Raw genomic sequence first — 23,621 nt, 5'->3', positions numbered from 1 at the left:
TCCTCCCACCTTAGAGTTCCTCCCCCTTTCTTACCCCTTTTCCTCACAATTTCTGTATTTCCTTCTGCTTAGCTTACTCCTTCTCTTTTCAATTTTCCCCTCCCACTTTTCAATGAGGTGGGAGAAGTTTCACCATTAATCTAATATGTCTAATATTTTTCTCTTTAAGCCAATTCTGATGAGAGAAAGATACACACTATGTTCATCCCCCTCTCTTCTTTCTTTCAGATATAATAGGTTTCCTTTGCATCTGAGATGTAGTACCTCCACTTTACCCTTTTCCTGGTCCAATTTCCTTTCCACCTCTAGTTTCTAGAACAAATTATACATGTGTTCTTTATGTATCTTTATAACAGAAATATAGTTCCCAAGATTTCTTTTTTATCTTTTTAGGTTTCTCTTGAGTCCTATATTTGGAGATCAAACTTTTTGTTTAGTTCCAGTTTTTTCATCAGAAATAGATGAAATTCACCTATTTCATTGAATGTCCATCTTCTTCCCTGGGGGAAAAAATAAAGTTGCTCATTCTGGCTGTATAAGTTATTCTTGGCTGCATAACAAATGCTTTAGCCTTTTGGAATATCATATTCTAGGCCCTTCAATTTTTTTTTAATATGGACACTGGTAGATCCTGAGTAATACTTATTGTGGCTCCTCTATATTTGAATTTTTTTTTCCTAGCAGTTTGTAGTATTTCCTAGGTCTGATAGTTCTGGAATTTAGCTACAATATTTCTTGGAGTTTTGATTTTAGGGTCCCTTCCAGTATATGATCAGTGAACTCTTTCAATGTCTATTTTACCCTTTGTTTCTATAACATCTGGGCAGTTCTCTTTGATAATTTCCTGGAAAATAGTGTCCAGGCTCTTTTTTCATCGTATTTTTCAGAAAGTCCAATCAGATTGTCTCTCCTGGATTTATTTTGCAGGTCTGTTGTTTTCCTAAGAAGGTATTTGACATTTTTTTTACATTGTTTCATTTTTTTGGTTTTGCTTGATTGATTCTTGGTGTCTTCTTGAGTCCTTCAATTCCATTTGTTCAATTCTGAGTTTTAATGAATTTTTTTCACTCACTTTTTAATTTCTTTTTCTAGTTGTCAATTGAATTTTTAAGTGAGTTGGTTTGTTCTATGGACTTTTTTTTATTTTTTTATTTTGTCAATTTTGTTTTTAGAGAGCTATTTTCTTTTTCAAATTCACTAATTTTGTTTTCCTTGGAGTTGTTTACCTTTTCTAATTCACTAATTCTGTTTTTCAAGGATTTGATTCTTTATCCACTCTATCTTTAAATGAGTGGAACAACTTATCCAAACTCTCTTGCCAAGCTTCCCCTTCCTTTTACCATTTTTCTTCTAGCTCTCTTGTGAGAGACTTTTTAATTTCCTCTATGAGAGTCTTGTGTGTTGAAGATCAGATCATATCCCCTTTGGGGATTTATCTGGAGATAGTCTGTTTTTAGTCTCCTATCCATATAGAAGCTCTCAATTGTTAGAGCGTGCTTTAATTTTTTGCTCATTTTGTCAAAGAAGAATCAAAGAAACCAAACTGACAAAAAAAGCAAATGCTGTCTGCTGATTTTTTGGGTGGCTGTATGGTAGTACCAAGCTTTCTCTATAAACTGCAGAGGACAGCAGCAAGATACTAGCAGGACAGCAATGTCTGTGCTGTATCTGTGCCCTGAGACTCTGAGAGAGTGCTGAGACACTCCATGTGGGTGTGACCAGGTTCTGAGAGACTCAAGAGTTTTGGGGTTATAGTCTTTACCCCTGTGTTTATAGCTTTTCTGATGATATAATGGCTTGCTGCCAGAGCATAGTAGCCACACTGTGGTAAAGTTCTCCCTGCAGAAATGGCTAAGATCACACCCCACACCCCATTTGTCTGCTCAGTGTAAGCTGCCAGCCATGTTCTCACTGCCTGACTTCAGTCTGCGCCCAATCTAATCTTCCCCACTTGTGAGCAAAAACAGATCTTTTCTGGGGAATTTCGAGGATATCTTCTGCTGGTAATGTATATGTGTTTTTTGTTTTGTTTTGTTTTGTTTTGTTTTCAGTCAATCCCTAATTCCAACGCCTTGTCATGAAAAAAAAAAAAAAAGTATTCTGAGAGCAAGAAGGAGCTTAGATAGGTGTGTGTGTCCTCTCCACCATCTTGGCCAGGATTCCTATAATCATATCTTGTAATGTCCAGGCTAGCTCTCTGGAGGACCTCAGGATCAGTCAGAATCCTTGGTCTTGAGGAGCGGCATCACATCATCTAAGTATATGTTTATAGAGCCATTATATCACATTGAGTAGGTATTTAGCCTTAAATACTCTGCTGTCTTAGATTCAAGTACACTTTTTCAGTGTTCCAGCCCTCTACAATATCTGTATGCAGCTAAAGGTGGGGGGAAAGAATAAATTATGGAAAATAAGTAAATTGAGAAACTATGGAATTATATTATGTTAGGGAATGTCAACATATATGCTGTTAGGTAGGAGTTGGAGAGAGAATTCCAGTTTTCAGTACCAGAAGATAAGAGAAGTATAGAAGGGAATCATTTAATACAAACACAAGATTACCAATGGTTCAAGTTTTTCAGAGGACCTCTGCTCAATTATTTTTTATTCAACAGCAAACATCTGTCTGTGCTATCTGCCTTTCTTGATATGAACAATTTTCTGATGATAAAATTGTGACCCTTAATAAGTTATATGAAAAAAAATTACATCATTTTTGATTACAAAAATGCACATAAAACAACTCTGAACTACCTTCTCACTTCTCTCAAATTGGCTAAAATGATAAGAAAACATAATGATAAATATTGTAGAAGATGTGTGAAAACTGGGACACTAATACATTTATGGTTGTGCTGTGAAATGATCCATCCAGTCTGGAGAGCAATCTGGAATCATGCCCAAAGGGCTTTCAAACTATGCATTTCCTTTAACCCAGCAGTGCCATTACTGGGTCTGTATCCCAAGGAAATCATAAAAAAGGGGAAATGGACCCACATTTGCAAAAATGTTTACAGCAGCTCTTTTTGTGATAACAAAGAATTGGAAAAAGAGTAGATGCTCACCAATTGGGGAATGACTTAATAAGTTGTAGTACATGAAGATAATAGAATATTGCACTGTACACAATAACAGCAAGAATGTGTGATAATCAGCTATGAAAGACTTGGTTCATCTCAGTGATTCAGTGATCCAAAGCAATTCCAATAGACTTTGGAAAGAAAATCCTAGCTGAATCAAAAAAAAAGGACTAAGGAAACTGAATGTAAATCAACACATACTCTGTTCATTTCTTCTTCTTCTTCTTTTTTTTTTTTTTGTTGTCTTTTTTATTTCTCCCATGGTTTTTCATTTTTGCTCTGATTTTTCTCTCCTATCGTAAATAATAAAAGAATGTGCATTAAAAATAAAATAAATGTTCTAATCATAAAAAGAAGATTCATAACTATCTGCCTTTCTCATAGATAATACAGGAAAATTGTAAGGGGAGCTGGAACAATAAAATTTATATTTTCCTTCAACTCTGTTACTAGAGAATAAATATCTTTTACCCCCTGGGGATTTAATACATTTTGGAGTTAACTACATGACACAGTATGGGCAACTTTCAGGCTTTTTATTCCTTCCCCAAAATAATTTCTATGGATCTTGCCAAAAGACTTCCCAAGAGCTCATGATATGCACCATTTGCATGGTCTGCTCTCTGTTAGCTTTCCTGAATTATCCATATAAGATAAAGACTTTAGAATTGGGCTTTTATGCTGTCATAAAAAGCCTGAAACCATTCCTATCAATTTTTTTTTTTTTTTATGGCAAGTGAGTTAATATTTATATCTATATCTATATATCTACATCTATAGATATAGATATAAATATGTATATCTATATATGTATATATTTACATTATTAAACAAAAAATAAAATAAAATGTAGAATACAGAAAAGCACTAGTATGAGTAACTCCTCAGTAACCTAAATAAAAGGGGGAACAGGGGATAAGGTGGTAAGAGAAAAGGGTGATCCTGATTGGATGCTTTAACTGATTTAACTGCCTCTATAAAAGTAAATGCTCAGAGTTCCCAAGGCTACAGAATTCTGCTCAGGAGAGTGTTTCAGCATTGCTTCTCTTAGACAATGCCCTTAGGAACTATTGCTCTAGTAACTCATCAGATTGCTATTTGAACTTCTCTAGCAACCTCCTCAATACTTAGTAGTCAAAGTCATCTATTCACTTCCTTGTTCCCTTAGTGGAGGAAAATACCCTCCCTGCTCTGGAAAAGCAAATAACATAAGCCTTTTTTTTTTTTTTTTTTTTTAACCACCATTGCAAATTCTTTCCTCTCTCTTCCTCATGTCTGCTTTCATTTTCTTTTCCTATTGCTCTGGAGTTTGTGTTTCCATGATAGGGCTTATCAGAACCCATCTCTATCTGGAGAGTTTCATTCATTTCAGCTGTCATCAATTCCATGAATTACAAATTTAGCTGAGCTTTGTCCCTAATGACTTAATGTGTCAGCCTTGTTTACTTGTGGTACCTTATACTAGTAGTCCAGTTTCTACAGTGTGGTCAAAAACAACCAGGAAATGAATTTTTGAAAAAAAAATTGCTAGCTTCATCTAGTAAGCACAGATGATAATTCCTCTTAGTGATCAAGTGATTCATGTTCTGTTATTTTGAGAGAATTCCTCATAGCCTTCTAGAAGGGCCTTTGACATAGGGTATCAGCTATTTCTGGCCATCCAGTGACTTTGTCCTCCTTATCTGCAGCCATTTCATCAATTCCACCCCAATGTGAGTCATGAAATCATTGTGTTCCAAATATCTATACTGGCAAATATTAGCTACATGTCTAACTCTGATGAGCACCCTATTAGTTCAGGTTCAACATTGGAACAAAATAAGAAGTGCATAGGTAAATAAATAATTAGTAAAAAGAGGTTTATTTAATCCTAACATAAAGGATAGAATAGCCTTTATTTTGGATGTCTACATAATTTCATTCTATTTTTATTTTCTTAACACTTTATTTTCAAAACACATGGACAAATAATTTTCAAAATTCACCTTTGCAAAACCTTGTATTCCAAATTTGCCCCCCCTATCTCTCACCCCCCTCCCCTATAAGGCAAGTAATCCAATTTATTTTAAATATGTACAGATCTTCTAGATATAGTTCCACAATTATCATGCTACACAAGAAAAATCAGATCAAAAATAGGGAAAAAATGAGAAAGGAAACAAAAAGCAAGCAAATAACAACAACAAAAAAGATGAAAATACTATGTTGTGATCCACATTCATTACTAATATCTCTTTTTCCTGGATGTATTTGTCTCTCTTCATGACAAGACCATTGGAACTGGCCTGAATCCCCTTACTGTACAACTTTATTATTCATATGGAAAGTTTTAAATACAGTCCAGGGGACTGGATATGATTACTTGCCTGGTCTTCTGTCATCCTTCAAGTCTTGCCAGGCTTGATCCAATGTGGGTAGACCTTTTTATTTTCTAGATGACCAGAAAACTACATAAATATGGTCAGAAGCTACCATAGATGCTGAGCCTAAGATTAAAAAAAGAAAAAAAAAGATAACAGAAAAAAAAATTAAACTAAAAAAAATGCAACTACCACTCTTTCCAATATTGAAATTTTATTTTAAGACACTAAGAATGTCCTCAAACATTTCTAATTGTTGAAACCTTTCTCTTCCTTCAGATGAAGCTCAGAAGTTATATCCTCCATGAAAATCTTCCAAGTATTCAAGTTCCCAGGCTTGTTTGGCTCTTTCATCAACATTTGTTTTGCTACCATGCTCTGATTTCGTATTAATATTTGTTAATTTCTTTAATCTCTCTAATTTGGTTATAAATACTTTTAAAATATATATTTTATTTCATTTATTAAATATTTCCCAATTAAATGTAAAAATTAACCATCATTTTTCATAATTTTTAATTTAAAATTCTCTCTCTTGACCCTCTTCTTTAAGAAGACAAAGAATTTATATTAATTATACATGTGAAATCATACAAAACATTTCCATATCATCTCTGTTGCAACAGAAAACACAGTCAAAAAATAAAACCACAATAAACACATAATACATATAATAAACCACAATAAACAGAAGAACAAGAACAACTTTGCACCTTGGAAAGGAAAGACCAGTGCATTGATGACAATACTGGGTTGCTGTTTTTTGTTTGTTTGTTTGTTTGTTTGTTTTTTTGTTTGTTTTTTTTTTTTGTTTTTGTTTTTGTTTTTTGAGAAAGGCTGAGGTGGACTAGATGAGGTTAAATTTTTGTTCATCCAAGGCATTTTAGTAAAAAAGTAATTTGGCACTAAAGTAATATATTAGGCAAATTTTTTTAGGGCTACCTCATTGTAGTATATCTTTCACTTCACCAATGCTTTGATGATGTGTTCTGAAAAGAACTAATTTTTTTTTTTTTTTTTTTTTTAGTATTTCTTTCTTTCTTTTTTTTTTTTTAATTTATTTATTTATTTATTCATTCATTCATTCATTCATTTATTTATTTATTTATTTTTAAAATTTTTTTTATTTTATATATATATATATATATATATATATATATATATATATATATATATTATAATATTATCCCTTGTATTCATTTTTCCAAATTACCCCCCCTCCCTCTATTCCCTCCCCCCGACGACAGGCAATACCATACATTTTACATGTGTTACAATATAGTCTAGGTACAATACATGTGTGCGAATATCATTTTCTTGTTGCACAATAAACATTAGAATCCGAAGGTACATGAACCTGGGCAGACAGATATTAGTGCTAACAATATTTATTCCCCTCCCAGTGTTTCTTCTCTGGGTGTAGCTACCTCTGTCCATCATTGATCAACTGGAAGTGAGTTGGATCTTCTTTATGTTGAAGATTTCCACTTCCATCAGAAAGAACTAATTTTTAAAATATGATATTATTATGTAGTTCAAAATATTAATAAATGACCTACCACAGATGCAAAAATTCTTTATAAGCATCAGAACTACAATTAAAAAAATTGTTTCTTCAATCAAATGAATACGCAAGACATATCCAGTATCCATAATCCTCCACATGATTGAAACAGTGTAGCCACTTTTGTTCAATTTGCATTTAATCTATGGAGAGTTTATGTCATGGAGAGTATTGTTAAATGTTTTAGAGGTGTGTTTGTGTGTGTGTGTGTGTGTGTGTGTGTGTGTGTGTGTGTGTGTGTGTGTGTATCTGGATTCAAGTCCTTTTTCTGAGGGATTGTATTCTTTCTAAATTTAAGCAACTCATTTGGACTTCCAGTTTCCCAAGCAAGTTTCTTCTTTTCTTCATCCAAAGCTTTGGATAGGTAGACAGATGGATAAAGAGATATTACATATATGCTACATATGAATACATTATCTTTGTCTAGGTACTTACATTGAAACTGTACCTTTGATTTTATTAGTATCCCTCTACTGAAGAAGTTCAGTACCCTATGTGCAACTTAAAGGTATGGGAGAATACCCAGACTATGGAAAGGTTTAGTGATTTTTTTTTCCCCCCTAGGCCCCGTACTCAGTATATCAGAGTGAAGTTTCGATTACAAGCCTCAGTAAATTTTGAGATCAGCTATTTTTTCACTATACTGTGCTGCTTGTATGTGTTCATATAATGTGTATATATACATATCTATATCTATCACAACATACAAATATACATACACAGGTATCATTCCAATTAAAAACTGTAATATTCCTTAGAAGGGATATTATCAAATTAAGGATAAATAATCTCTTAACAGCAATAATGAAGGTCAAAAAAATGATGTGTAGTAAGTGGGTAGCCTTAGCAGAATAGAGTATATATTGAAAATACTACTTCTTTTTCTAATGTATCTCCTCATAATGTCCTTGTTGAATATTTAAAAAAAATAATAATTTAACATAACATTAGGTTTTATAGGATTATAAAATTATATGAGATCACTTGTTCCAGTTTTATAAAAATGAGCCCACATTGTGCATTTTCTGCAAGGGACATTGATTATGCACACCTTAGATTTGAGAAAAGGAAATGTGGGTCCTTTGTAGTCTACCTGCTGCTTTCAGCATTTGTACCTGGCTGGGTTTCTAATTAGAAAAATAAATAAAACATGAAGCATAAATAATGAGGTCTAATGAAAGCTACATCCTGAGAATAATCTAAAAGGATAGTGGAATAAGTGGAATCACTCTTCTGCAAAAGGGATGGCATACTTTGTGATTAGGCAAATAATTCCTTTCTTAAATTAAATTTTAAAACACTGTTTGTTTTAAAACTCATGTAATCATTTCTCAGCAACAAACAGGAGATAAATTGGATAAGGTGTGCTTGCCTTGAAATATAATTAAAAATGAAAATTGTATGATAGAAAATGGATCTCAAAGCAAAATTTTAAAAAGTACCTCTAGAGAACCAGGAGATTCTCTAAGATCTAGAATGAGATGAACAAGAAAGGCAATGCTGAAGAAATATAGGTATTCTGATTAAATTTGCAATAAACAGAGAAGATAAACTATAGATTTGAAGGCAATAAACACAGAGTATCAAGAAAGACTTTGATCCTTGGAAATAAAAGCTCAGTCTATTGATGACAAAACTGTTTTGTTTTTTGTTTTGTTTTGTTTTGAGGAGGTCTGGGATGGACTGAATTAAGTCAAATCCTTGTACACTCAAAGACTTCTGGTTAAAAAAAATAAAAATGGCAATAAAATAATATATTAGATGATTTTTAGAGCTGCTTTATTGTAATATATCTTCCATTTCACTTCTTGATGTGTTCTGAACAGAATTAGTTCACAGAATTAATAAATGACATACCACAGATGCAAAAATTTCACATCAATATCAAAAGTTCATCTATCAAATTATTTTACCCAAAGGAATACATAAAACAAATCCGGTGTCTATTACTTCCTCCATATGTTCACATACAATAAAAATAAATACACCTAACAAAATTGCCATTATATTCTAAAAAATTTAATTGTCACAAGAAGACAAATTCTGCTGAATTCTTGTATACATTAATGCTTTGGAATAAAAAAGAAAAACAAAACAAGCTTTATATAAATTTCGATTATAGATGGTGCTAATAATCTGTGTAGCTAATTTTTAACAAAAATTAAGATACATTACTTAAGTTCACTGGAAATTATTTGTCATTTAAGAAATATCATACAAAATAGTCAGCTATTCATTATCTACATATTATACTTTGTCTTTAGCAAATGCATTTAAATATATATGTGTATATAAAACACACATATGAGTACACACACCCAAAACCACACACACACACACACACACACACACACACATATATAATCTGCATGAGTTCAGATGCAGACTCAGATACTTAGTATCTGTGTGAGCCTGGGTTAGTCATTTAACCCAAATATCTGGCTCAATTCTTCATTTTTAAAATGATCTGGAAAAAAAAAAAAAAAAAAAAAAAAAAAAAAAAGCTATTCACTCCTTGTGTCTTTAACAAGAAAAGCTCAAAATGGAGTCATGAAGAGTCAAACAATTAAAAACAACTCAACAACAGTATTATCTATTTGTATTAACAGATAAGAATTAGATAACCAAATTATGATTGTCTTTCAAGTCTGCACTAAGAGCAAGTCTTACACTCACATTTAGTACTTTGAGTAGACTGTTATGTAATTAGAAACTTACATTACTGTCTACCATCAGTAACTTTTTCTTTGGACTAAAAAAACAAAACAAACAAAAAACAAAAAACAAGTTCCTCACTGCATAATTCTCTTTTAAAATGACATATTACAAAGCCTGGCATATAGTAAGCCTGACACTACATAAATGTTAGTTTTTTTTTGTTGTTAATGTGTCTGCAGTAATACTGTGAAGTCCAGGTTAGCTCCCTTCCTTGGTCTAGATTAGCTCCCTGGAAGCCTCAAAATCACCTGGAGTTAGGATAAGCAAAAGTCTTTGGTCTTTAGGGGGAGAAGTGAAGGGGATGTACAAAACTGCCACAAACTCTCTACCAACCTCCTTTCTCATGCTCCTCCTCCAAAGTGACTCTGCCTAGTCTTACTCCAACCCAATCCCTCCTAAAATTATCTGTATATACCAAAAGATCAAGCCAGCACAGAATAGTGGGAAGGGCCATTTTCCAAGCATATGTTAATAGAATATTGTCCAATTGGTAATTAGCCTTAAGTGTTAGGTTTCTGATTCCATTGCATCTATTCAGAGTTTCAGCCCTTTACATAATACAAAGAATATTAATTTAAAGAATAATAGCTAATTATGTAGCATTATCATTCCATATTGCTTAAAAGGACTAACTCTCTATTTTGTGGTGAATTGTGAGATCTTTATGTGTCAAGATTTACAGTAATAATGAGAAGAAAAAAAAAGGCATAAGGAAGTATGAAGAATTATAATTTTATTTTTGTTTCTCCATTTTGCTCTCTTCACAGCTTCTTTAGATGAAAATAGTTTATCAACAGGTAAATTAATAGTAGATTTCAGTCTTCTAATTGAAAGAATCTACTTCCATCACATATAGTTTCATGTACTGATATGCTTGCTAAAACTTATGTTTGAATCATTTCATAAACATTAACATGACCATATTGCAGGACATTAACTTTCTGAGCTTGCTAAACATGCAGTAATCTAATGAATTAAGTGTTGTTTAAGATCTCTAATTTATAATAGCCTTTGGGGAAGAAGTCTTTTTTTCCTGGTATAATTTGTGCTTCATTTGTAGTACTCTGTTCTAGAATACTTTTAATACTTGACTCATTACTACACAGTTAACCCATGATAATTGTTGTTTTTATAAACCGTACCCATCCCAGGATATATCTTTAATGATAATTCATTTTTCTATTAATATTGTTTTCTTTCCATCAAATACTGATTTCTAGATCTGAATATCTCATAAGAAATATATCATTTTGATAGTAAAGCATAAAGAAAAATAAGACTGAAAGCAGTTATCCTCTATATACATAATAGTGTGATTATCACCTAAGAAGCTATTTACTTAGAACTAAAACGAATTAAAAACAGTATTGTTCAAAGTACTTGTTTACTTTAATTGCTTGAAGTAACATATATTAGTCCACTTTATTCCTTGCCATCTTGTATAATTCTCTATAGGCAACTAAGTGGCACAATAGATAGAGCTTCAGGTCTGGAATCAAGAGGACTCATTATCCTGACTTCAAATGTGGCCCCAGGCATTTATTAGCTGTATAACCCTGAGCAAGCTATATAATCCTGTTTTATCTTAATTTTTTCATCTATAAAATGAGCTGGAGAAGAACATGATAAACCACTTCAATCTCTTTATCAAGAAAAATAATAGAGATCACTGAGATTCAGACACTATTAGAATGACTATTAACAACACAATTCTCTATCAAATGAATAACTTATATTATAATCTTTTCCACAAGTGCTATGGTAAAAAAAAGCTTCAGACTGCCAAAATTTTGGATATTATATTTACTAAACATTTATAGGGCAAATATTTATCAAAAAAGAGTGTATTTTATAGATGAAATGACAAATTGACAAATTCATCTAAAAAGCATGAAATGCCAGGCATAGTGGTACACACATATAGTATCTGCCTCTGCCTCTGATCAGGATATAGTGGTATATTGGACTAAATCAAATACATAAACACACTAATTCTGGAATTAATAAGGTGGTCCTTCAGGATGCCAACAGATTGCCTAAGTTAAATAGAAGCAAACTATTGCATTGAGGAAATAGATCAGGTGAAAAGTACTAAACCTAAAAGTAATAGGTCTGAACATGTGATTCAGCTAGAATAAGATGAGTAACTCAAATCAAAAATAACAGAATAAATAACTGAAGAAATGAATAAGCAATTAATTAAATAAATAAGTAGAAAGGAACATGTGCATTTGTAGATGAAGTAGAGCAGGGCCTGAGATTCATTTCCAGGGCCATAAAAATGAAAGCCCTTAGCTGCAGGAAAGTAGTGATCTGCTCCCCTGATCACAGTTCTCGGGTAGAAAAGAATATTTGTGATTGCTCAGACTAGGAATCACCATTTTTAGATCATACCACTTTGGAATAATTGAAAATTTATAGACCCCAAAAGTGAGCTCTGAAAACTGTTGACAAAAAGACTTGAAGCTTGGGACAATGTGCAATCAACACACCAGAAGAGTCCAATTTTAGCATCAATTTACAAGTCAAAAAACAGACTAGAAAAATGAAGAAACAATAACAACAAAAATGAACCTGATGAGAAAAAGTCAATATGAATATAGGGACACATATTCAGAAAACAATAAAGTAAAAACAGTTATATGAAAATGCCAAAAAACAAAAAGGATATTGGTCACAATCCAAAATGAATTCCTAGAAGAAGCCAAAAAGAATTTTAAATAAAATAAGAAAGGTAGAGGAAAAAATTGGGAAAAGAAATAAAAGAAATAATAGTAATACAATAATATCATAAAAAAAAGTCAACAGCAGTGTAAGAAAGGCACAAAAATTGAAGAAAAATAACACCTTAAACAGAGTTGGATAAATAGTAAAAGAGATACAAAAATATGGAGAATACAAAGTCCTTAAAAAGAAGAATGGGGGGGGGGCGGAGACAAGATGACAGAGAAGCTAGATGGAACTTTCTAAGCACTCTAATTCCCTTTCTACCAAGTATCTAATTCAGCCTCAAAAACAAAGCTTGACTTGTAAAAGCCACAAAGATTGGAAATACAAGTGTAAGAGAATCTGGAATATCACCAGAAAAGGTTTGACCTGAGGTGGTAGGAGCAGACCAGAGCAGAGCAGGGAGAGAAACTGGAGCAGGGCGGCATCTGCAGTTGGAAGGTTTATACAGAACTCTCTGCTGTAGCCTAACTGCTTTGCTTTGGTGGCTGAGTAGGGGACCAGCAGAGAAGTTGGAGCCTGGGGTAGTGGGTACACTGAGGGATGCCAAAGCCTGAGAGGGTCTGGCTGCACCCACCCAGGACCAGAAATGACATAGTGAAGACCATAACAAAACACTTCTCAGCATTCAGCAGCAAAGGGCTCATGGGGGGCAGTCACACACAGCAGGGGGATGACCCAGGGCAGCCTCTCATCTGTATAGTGAGTGGCTCAGCTGGGGGTAGTGGAATTTCCCCAGCCTGACTGCTGTCCCCCAGGCAGGGACACTTCCGATATGGTGAGGAACAGGAGGATTGCAAAACTCAAAGTGAGCATTTGTGGGGGGGCAGTTATACCTCTGCTCCTTGACCATTAGCCTCAAGGTGGTCACTAATCCTCACAGCAGGGCTCCTAGCAGGGCACTTACACAGCCCGGCCCCAAGATACCCAGGCACAATCACTTCCCCATGGAACTCTCAAAGCTTAGCAGTTCCTTTCAGCCCTTTGAGAGGGCAAATACTGCCCATGAACCCATCCTCACTGTGAAGAGGAAGCTGGTAATCTCCTTGCCTGAGGGCAGACCTTGAAGGGTTTAAAAAAAAATGAGCAAAAAAATGAAGAAAACTATTGAAAGCTTCTATGCAGAAAAAAAGCTGGTTTCCAAACCTGAGGAGGCTAATAGCAGTCAGCCTCCAGACAATTCCCAAAATAATGCTCTCCTAGAAGAAACTATTAAAAATATGAAGAAAGAATTAGAAGAAAAATTGGGAAAGGAAAGAGAAGCTATGCTAGAGAATGCCCATGTTCTGAAATGTGAACTAGAAAAGGTAAACAACTTCCTGAATTGTGAATTGGAAAAGGTAAAGAATTCACAGGAAGTACAGGAAAACAGAATTAAGGAGTTGGAAAAGATAAAGAAATCACAGGAAAGTAGTATCTGTGAATTAGAAAAGATAATAAAGTATTCCCAATAAAGTAGGATTTGTAAATTGGAAAAAGAAAATAACTCATTAAAAAACAAATTTAGTGACAATTGGACACATAGAAAAAGAAGTTTAAAAAGCTAATGAAGAAAATAATTCATTAAAAATCAGAACTGAACGAATAGAAATGAATGATTCATTGAGACACCAAGAATCAGTCAAGCAAAGCCAAAAAAATGAAAATATGCAGAAAAATATCAGCTATCTACTTGGCAAAATGACACACCTGAAAAATAGATCTAGGAGAGAGGATTATTGGACATCCTAAAAATTATGATGAAAAAAAGAGCCTAGATATTATTTTACAGGAAATCATTAAAAAGAACTGCCAAGAAATAATAGAATGAAAAGGTAAAATAGACATTGAAAGAATTCATCAAACACCTTCTGAAAAAGACCCTAAAAAACAAAAACAAAAAAAACAAAAACAAACAAACAAAAAAAAACTCCACAAAACATTGTGGCCAAATTTCAGAACTATCAGACTAAGGAAAAAATGTTACAAGCAGCCAGGAAAAAACAATTCAAATACCAAGGTGCCACAATAAGGGTCACTCAAGATCTGGCTGCCTCTACATTAAAGGATTGAAGGGCCTGGAATCTGATATTCTGAAAGGCAAAAGAACTTGGAATGCAGCCAAGAATAAACTACCCAGCTAAGCTGAGCATTTCCTTCAATGGAAGAAGATGTACATTTAATGAGACAGATGAATTCCATATGTTTCTAAGTAAAAAACAAGATCTAAAGAAAAAAAAAGTGATCTCCAATTGTAGGACTCAAAAGAAGCAGAAAAAGGTAAAAGGGACTCCTGAGAACTGTATTTCTGTTGTGGATATGCATTAAAACTACATGAATAATTTTATTTTAAGGATATAACAAAACAAAAGGGAAGTAGAAATGGAAAGGGGATAGTGTAACAAAAAGGGGAAAGGGGAGATAAAAAGAAGGAAACCACATCCCACAAAGAGGCAAAGAAAACCTATCATATCTGAGGGAAGTTAGAGAGGGGAGAAACCTTGTGTGATCCTTACTCCCATCAGAATTGGCTCAAAGAGAAAATAATTAACATATTAGTTTTACAGAAAATTCTTTCTCACCTCATTAAAAAGAGGCAAAGGAAAAGGGAAAACAAAAAGAGCAATAAGGAAAGGGAATAAGAAAGAGAAAGGGATTTAAGGGAAGAGGGAGAGATACTAAAAAGGGGAGGGCTGTGTAATGCAAGTAGACCTCATAAGTTTAATACTGGGGAAGTGGTTCGGTGGGGTTAAGGGAAAAAAAGTATAATCAGGGAATATTATGATGGCAGAAAATACAGAATTAGTAATTTTAACTGTAAATGTGAATGACATGAACTCTCCCATTAAGCAGAGGTGGCTAGCAGACTGGATCAAAAATCAGAACCCTACAATATGTTGTTTACAGGAAACACATTTAAAGCAGGGAGATACATACAGAGTAAAGGTAAAAGGCTAGAGCAGAATCTATTATGCTTCAAGTGAAGTGAAAAAAGCAGGGGTAGCTATCCTTATCTCAGATCAAGCAAAAGCAAAAACTGATCTAATCAAAAGAGATAAGGAAGGAAACTATATCTTGCTAAAGGGTAGCATAGATAATGGAGCCATGTCAATACTAAACATATATAACCAAGTGGTATAGCATCTAACTTCCTAAATGAGAAGTTAAGAGAGTTGCAAGAAGAAATAGATAGCAAAACTGTAATAGTGGGAGATCTCAACCTTGTACTCTCAGAATTAGAGAAATCAAAACACAAAACAAATAAGAAAGAAATTAAAGAGGTAAATCAAATTTTAGGAAAATTAGGTATGATAGATCTTTGGAGAAAATTTAATGGTTACAGAAAGGAGTATACTTTCTTCTCAGCAGTTTATGGAATGTATACAAACATTGACCATATATTAGGACATAAAGATCTCAAATTTAAATGCAGAAAGGCAGAAATAATAAAGTCTTTCTTTTCAGATGACGATGAAATAAAAACTACATTCACCAAAAAGTTAGGGGTAAAAAGATCATAAAGTAATTGGAAACTAAATAATCTCATCTTAAAGAATGATTGGGTGAAACAGCAAACTAAAGAAAGAATTAATAATTTCACTCACGATAATGACAAAGATGAGACATCATACCAAAATTTGTGGGAATCAGCTAAAGTGGTAATAAGGGGAAATTTTATATCTTTGGAGGCTTACTTGAAGAAAATAGAGAAAGAGAAGATCAATGAATTGGGCTTGCAACTTAAAAAGCTAGAAAAAGACCAAATTAAAAACTCCCAATCAAATATTAAACTTGAAATTCTAAAATTAAAAGGATGAATTAATAATATTGAAAGTAAAAATACTATTAAACTAATAAATAAAACTAAGAGTTGGTTTTATGAAAAAGAAAACCAATAAAATAGATAAACCTTTGGTAAATCTGATTAGAAAAAGGAGAGAGGAAAATCAAATTGTTAGTCTTAAAAATGAAAAGTGGTCACTGTCCACCAATGAGGAGGAAATTAGAGAAATAATAAGGAGTTACTTTGCCCAACTTTATGCCAATACATTTGATAACCTAAGTGAAATAGAGGACTACTTCCAAAAGTATAGGCTTTCCAGATTAACAGAGGAGGAAGTCAATTGCTTAAATAGTCCCATTTCAGAAAAAGAAATAGAGCAAGCTATTAATCAACTCCCTAAGAAAAAATCTCCTGGACCAGATGGATTCACAGGCGAATTCTACCAAACAGTTTAAGAACAATTAGCTCCAATGCTATATAAACTATTTGAAAAAATAGGGAATGAAGTAGTCCTACCGAATTCCTTTTATGATACAGACATGGTACTGATACCCAAACCAGGTAGGTTGAAAACAGAGAAAGAGAACTATAGACCAATCTCCCTAATGAATATTGATGCTAAAATCTTAAATAAGATATTAGCAAAAAGACTTCAGAAAATCATCCCCAGGATAATACATCATGATTAAGTAGGATTTATACCAGGAATGAAGGCTGGTTCAATATTAGGAAACTATCAGTATAATTGGCATTATTAATAATCAAATTAACAAAAATCTTATGATCATCTTAATAGATGCAGAAAAAGCATTTGATAAAATCCAACATCCATTCCTATTAAAAACACTTGAAAGCATAAGAATAAATGGACTTTTCCTTATGATAATCAGTAGCATATATTTAAAACCATCAATAAGCATCATATGTAATGGAGAAAGATTACAACCATTCCCATTAAGATCAGGGGTGAAACAAGGTTGTCCACTATCACCATTACTATTCAATATTGTATTCGAAATGCTAGCTTTGGCAATAAGAGTGGAGTAAGAGATTAAAGGAATTAGAATAGGTAACCAAATTGTCACTTTTCGCGGATGATATGATGGTATACATAGAGAACCACAAAGTTTCAATTAACAAGCTATTAGAAATAATCCACACCTTTAGCAAAGTTGCAGGATGCAAAATAAATCCACATAAGTCATCAGCATTCTTATATGTCATTAACAAAGTCCAACAGTTAGAGTTACAGAGAGAAATTCCATTTAAAGTAACTACTGATAGTATAAAATATTTAGGAATCTATCTGCCAAGGGAAAATCATAAAATATATGAGCAAAACTACACAACACTTTCCACACAAATTAAGTCCGATCTTAAATGCTCTTGGCTAGGGCAAGCAAACATAATAAAGATAATAAAATACTACCTAAACTAATCTATTTTTTTAGCACTATACTAGACTCCCAAAAAACTATGTTAATGACCTAGAAAAAATAACAACAAAGTTCATATGTAAAAACAAAAGGTCAAGAATTTCAAGGGAATTAATGAAAAAAAAAATCAAATGAAGATTGCCTAGCTGTACCAAATCTAAAATTATATTATAAAGCAGCGGTTATTAAACCATTTGATATTGGCTAAGAAATAGACTAGTTGATCAGTGGAATAGGTTAAGTCCAAAGGACAAAATAATTAATAACTCTAACAACCTAGTTTTTGACAAACTCAAGGACCCCAGCCTTTGGGATAAGAACTCAATGTTTGACAAAAATTGCTGGGAAAATTGGAAATTCATATGGCAGAAACTAGGCATTGATCCACACTTAACACCATACACTAAAGTCAGGTCAAAATGGGTTCATGATCTAGGAATAAAGAATTAGATTATAAATAAATTAAGGGAACATAGGATAGTTTATTTCTCAGACCTGTGCAAGAGGAATGAATTCATGACCAAAGAAGAACTAGAGATCATTGTTGATCACAAAATAGAAAGCTTTGATCATATCAAATTGAAAAGTTTTTGTACAAACAAAATCAATGCAGATTAGATTAGAAGGGAAACAATAAACTGGGAAAACATTTTTACAGTCAAAGGTTCAGAGAAAGGCCTCATTTCCAAAATATATATATAGAGAGAATTAACTCTAATATTAATAAATCAAGCCAATCTCCAATTGATAAATGGTCAAAGGATATGAACAGACAATTCTCAGATAAATAAATTGAAACTATTTCTAGTCATATGAAAAGATGCTCCAAATCATTAATAATCAGAGAACTGCAAATTAAGAGAACTTTGAGATACCACTACACACCTGTCAGATTGGCTAGAATGACAGGGAAAGATAATGCACAATGTTGGAGGGGATACGGGCAAACAGGGACAGTGATACATTGTTGGTAGAACTGCAAATACATCCATCCATTCTGGAGAGCAATTTGGAACTATACTCAAAAAGTTATCAAACTTTGCATACCCTTTGATCCAGCAGCGTTGCTACTGGTTTTGTATCCCAAAGGATATTAAAGAAGGGAAAGTGTCCTGTATGTGCAAGAATGTTTTTGGCAGCCCTCTTTGTAGTGCCAGAAACTGGAAAGTACGTGGATGCCCATCAATTGGAGATTGGCTGAATAAATTGTAGTATATGAATATTATGGAATATTATTGTTCTTTAAGAAATGACCAACAGGATGATTTCAGAAAGGCCTGGAGAGACTTACATGGATTGATGCTGAGTGAAATGAACAGGACCAGGAGATCATTATATACTTCAACAACAATACTATATGATGATCAATTCTGATGGATGAGGCCCTCTCCAACAATGAGATGAACCAAATCAGTTCCAATAGAGCAGTAATAAACGGAACCAGCTACACTCAGTGAATGAACTCTGGGAGATGACTATGAACCACTACAAAGAAATAAAAGGGAAGAAAGGGGATTTAGTAGTATTTGATCTCAACCACTGAAGAATACAAAGCCTTTAAAAAGAAGAATTGGTCAAATTGAGAAAAAAAAAGGCATGAAATTCCACCGAAGACAGAATACCTTGAATAATTTGGATTAAAATGAAATGAAAAATAAGAGATACAAAAGGTCACTAATGAAAATAATTGTGTGGTAATACAAAGTGGTAATAATCAAAATATTTGGTAACATTAAGAAACAGAATAAAATAGTTAGGATAAACAACATGCAGATATATTCAATCCAGTATCAGAGCGTTCAATAAAACTAGAATCAAGCTACTTAAAAATGGACTATTTGACAGAAACCATTGGAAAAACTGAAACAGCATTTGATAAAAAAACTAAATGTAGACAAATACATCACACAATATTTCAATATAAGTTTCTTATTAGAACATGACAGTATAATTGTTAAAATATTATGAAATTGGGTGGGGGGAGAAGTTACTTTTGAGATCTATAGATAGAAGTCATATAAAATGTTCTAAAATGACTAAAATTAGTGAAATGAAAGTTAAAGTTACTTTGAGATTCAACTTCATATCCAACTTTTAAAGATTGCAATTCAGTTAAATGACAAATGTTAGAGAGACTATGGAAAAATATACATACTGATACACAATTGGTAGAACTGTGAATCACTGCAGTGTTGCAGAAAGCATTTCACAATAATGACCAGTGACATCATGACAAGGTCTATAAATGTATTATGTCATTTATATTCCCAAAGATATAATGCCTATTTTTCCTTCTGGTTATTAATCAAATATTTTAATCCTAGTGCCATCCTTCTGATAATGATCACTAATTTATCTTGAATATAGCTTATTAGTGGATACTTTATTTTTTCTTTACTTTCAAACTCTGAATTCCTTGAGTTGGGACTGCCTTTTGCCTTTCTTTGTATCTCCAGTGTTTGAGTCCCTGCCACATGTCACATAACAGATACTTAACAAATGTTATTGACTAATCAACTATTTGAATGTTTCAATATTTTTGAGTTACCACAAGATAATACTGAATTAATACTTAATTAATTAAATACCACCAGAAATTCTTAATGGCTAATTTCACCATTTCTAAATTATTTATACAAATAGAACTCTTATTTAGAAAATTAGGAAAGTGTATCTCATATAACCAGTTCTTAATATGTACCAGGCTTCAAAATATCCCTTTTCCCAAAATAAATCAAAAGAAATATATTCAAAAATAATTTATCTTTTAAAAATTATTTCCAAATATCTTCATTGATGTAAGGGGGATTATTTTTTTCTGTTTCCCATTTAATCTCAGAAAATTTTGTAGTCGTCTTACAAAATGAATTTTTTTTCCACAGAAAAAAGAAAACTTTCATTGTTGTCCTAGTTGTTATTTCTTTTCTTTTTGGAAACTCTTCTGGGAACATGTGACAGTCAGTTATTATATTAATTGCTAAAATTTGTTGGCAATTTTTCTTTGGTCTGTCAGAGAATGTCATGAGACAGAATTAATGAAAACTCCTAGAAGTGTTGGAAGATGAGCTTTTCTTGTAATTAGTCTTCTAAAAGGTTTATATTCTGAATGAATTTTATTTTTATCTGTTAGTGTAAATCAGATATTTTTCAAAATATCAGTATGTTTCTTACTGTCTTAATCATCTTGTCATTTATCAAAAAAGAATTCAAATAATACATAGCACATATTTTTCCTCATTTTCACTGTAGTGGTAATTTTACAAAATCTGTTGTCAAGACTTTATTTTTTTAATCATCTGAGAAAACTTAAGAGAAATTTGAAGTGTAATTTAAAATGAAAATATTGATGCCATATAAAACATGAGTTTCAAGAAAAATTCATTCCTTAAAAAGTAAACTTTCAAAGAATCTATAAAAATTACTAAGCTTTTCTCAGAAAGCCTTTGTATTTGAAAAAGTGGCATTATGCCTATGAAATAGCTACCTACACTATAATATTGCTTAGCAAAATGAATGTATTTCTAAAATTTTTATCCCTTGCTTCCTTCTTTTATAACATACTTTATCCCTCTATTTTCTCCCTCTTTCTCTTTTTAATTCTTTCTTTTTGTTCCTTCCTTTTTTTTCTTTCTTCCTTCTTGTTTCTCTTTCCTTCCCTCTCATAAAGGGCAAAAACTGTATTTTTTAAACTTTTTTTTTCTTTTCCTTTTTTTCTTTCTTCTTTCCTCATTCCCTCCCTTTCTCCCTTTTTTCTCCTTCTCTTCTTTCTTTTTTTCTTTGTTTTTCCCTCATTTTATGTTTCCTTTCTTTTTTTCCTTTCTTCTTCCTTACATCAAAACTTTATAGTTTGTATTAAATATAGCTCCTGATTTTGAGAAAGTATTCATATTATAACAATCTATTAATTTCCATGGCTTGTTTTTATAATCATTTTTATTTCCCTTTGAGAATATAAGCATACAAGAACATTTAAGTTGGACTTGGAATTGAACTGGATGAGAGAGCAAGCTGAATTGCCTTGAGGAAATTGCAAAATATCTTTAGTGATCCCTAGCTTCCCATGAAAACTAAAGCCCATCTTTTTAATACCGACATTTTATTGGTATTTTTGTATAGTAGTAAGACACAGAATACAACAGTTTCTGAATAATCGGAATGAAATATCTCAGAGGTCAACCAAAAGACAAAGGAAGTGGCAGAGCAAGGAGGCTGTAATATATAACCAGTGAAAAGCTTCAAAGGACAAATGAAGTAAATGTTATAATTTGAAAAATAAATGATATGAAGATAAATTGGGCTAATCATATGACCACTACAAAGCTTGAAAATTGGACAGTCACAATTCCACACTGGCATTCTCAATATTAAAATAAAAAGAGAAATATGTCTAGCATCTTGGGTGGACCTCCCTGTGGTGGACAAGATAATAGGCATCAATCACACAGAATGGGCAGAATTGTTGATCTGAAGCAATTCAGAGAATATTGAAGGTTGATATGAATAACTGAGTGCTACTTCTTATTTGTCATAAAATGTGTACATACAGGATGAAATACATGTCTTTTTTTGCTGAGTATCATGCAGTTCATTTTTTTTTAAATCACTGAATTATTTTACACAAAATTGTAAAGTCCTGTTATATGAATTGTGTATGTGTATTAGATTTAATATAACTAACACAATTGCCTTGTGTATTATTCTTTATGAATTTATTTCTGCTATTTTTGGGGTATATTTAATAATTTAATGATACTATTCTTCCTTATTTTTTCTCTCTGATTAACTATCCTTGTCTTTATAACACTTATTTCACTAAATAAAAATTGTCACTTACATTAGTGATATAATCAAATAAATATATATTAGTGTGTCTGTATATTGTCTATTTTCAAAATTAATAAATAATAAAAATGCATAGAAACAGGAAGTTTTTAAGGAAGAAATCTTAGCTGCTAACAACTGTAACTCTAAATAGTTAGTACTTTAAATGCATATTAAAATATCTCAGGTTTCAGCTCACACTTATGGCAAAGTTGACAAAAGAGAAAATGATAAACAGTAGAATGTTTATATGAAAATATTTTTATTGTTAATTTACTCTTAGGAGAACTGAATTTGTATGCCTAAAAAGTTAATACATAAGGATACGTATTGATTCACAGAGAGAGTTTTATTAGACTTTTATTTCAAAGACATTAAAACGAGAGAAAGTTCCCATGTATACAAAATATTCAAGGAAAAATTTTGTGGTATCAAAGAGTTAGAAGATAAAGGGCAAGTTGTGGGGAGAAAATACAAATCAGTCTGGAAATGGTTGATCAAATTATAATACATGAACACAGGAAAATGTGTGTAAAGGGCTGTGTAATGAAAGGGGCAAAACCAGGACAATCTCCAATATAATATTGTAAATAAAAGCAACTTTAAGACACTTAAGAACCCTTAACTCTTAGGATAATTACAATCAATGAGAACCGATAATACTTTTCTTTTTGTTTCTTCTCCCATTTGTTTCTAATGCATTTTTTTAGTTATTTATGGAAAATCTGATTTTTTATTCTTATTATTTCTATTTTTTATTTATTAATTTTTGTAAGTTAGCTCAAGAGTTCTCTAAGTAAACACATTATTTTTAAAATGGTAACTTTTATTTTTACCCCATTTTCTATTTTTCTTTATCTGATCTCATTGTAATAATATTTCTAGATCTCAATGAAATAACTGCCTTCTTCCCATAATTTTCATATTGCTATTACAATGGACTTTGGTTTTTGATAGGTATTGCATATTTTGTAAGAGAAAGGTCCATTTTTTATATCCTTTAAATATTTTTAACAAAAACAAATGCAGTATTTTTAAAGATATTTTATTAATTGTATTATTCTTGTTATTAATTTTGTTTATTAAATTATTATTTTCTAATATTGAATAAACTACATTTAAAAATAAACTTCAGATGGCAATATAGTATTT

The 23,621-nt window shown here is 32.2% G+C and overlaps 1 long non-coding RNA gene across 1 annotated transcript in view; it reads right to left on the bottom strand.

Annotated features, from left to right (window-relative positions):
* Positions 1-3,319: 3,319 nt before the first annotated feature.
* LOC141540554 (uncharacterized) overlaps positions 3,320-23,621 on the bottom strand; it is a 31,153-nt gene continuing 10,851 nt past the window's right edge. Inside the window, exons 2-4 of the long non-coding RNA XR_012481584.1 lie at positions 18,940-19,133; positions 5,447-5,566; positions 3,320-3,373 (exon numbers count right to left, since the gene is read on the bottom strand). This is a non-coding gene — a long non-coding RNA (uncharacterized LOC141540554). The remainder of the gene's footprint in view (positions 3,374-5,446; positions 5,567-18,939; positions 19,134-23,621) is intronic.

This window comes from Sminthopsis crassicaudata, chromosome 4, assembly GCF_048593235.1.
Source record: "Sminthopsis crassicaudata isolate SCR6 chromosome 4, ASM4859323v1, whole genome shotgun sequence".
NCBI classification, from domain to species: Eukaryota; Metazoa; Chordata; class Mammalia; order Dasyuromorphia; family Dasyuridae; genus Sminthopsis; species Sminthopsis crassicaudata.
Note: the sequence above shows the minus strand (reverse complement) of the source record. Positions and strands in the feature narration are given on the sequence as shown.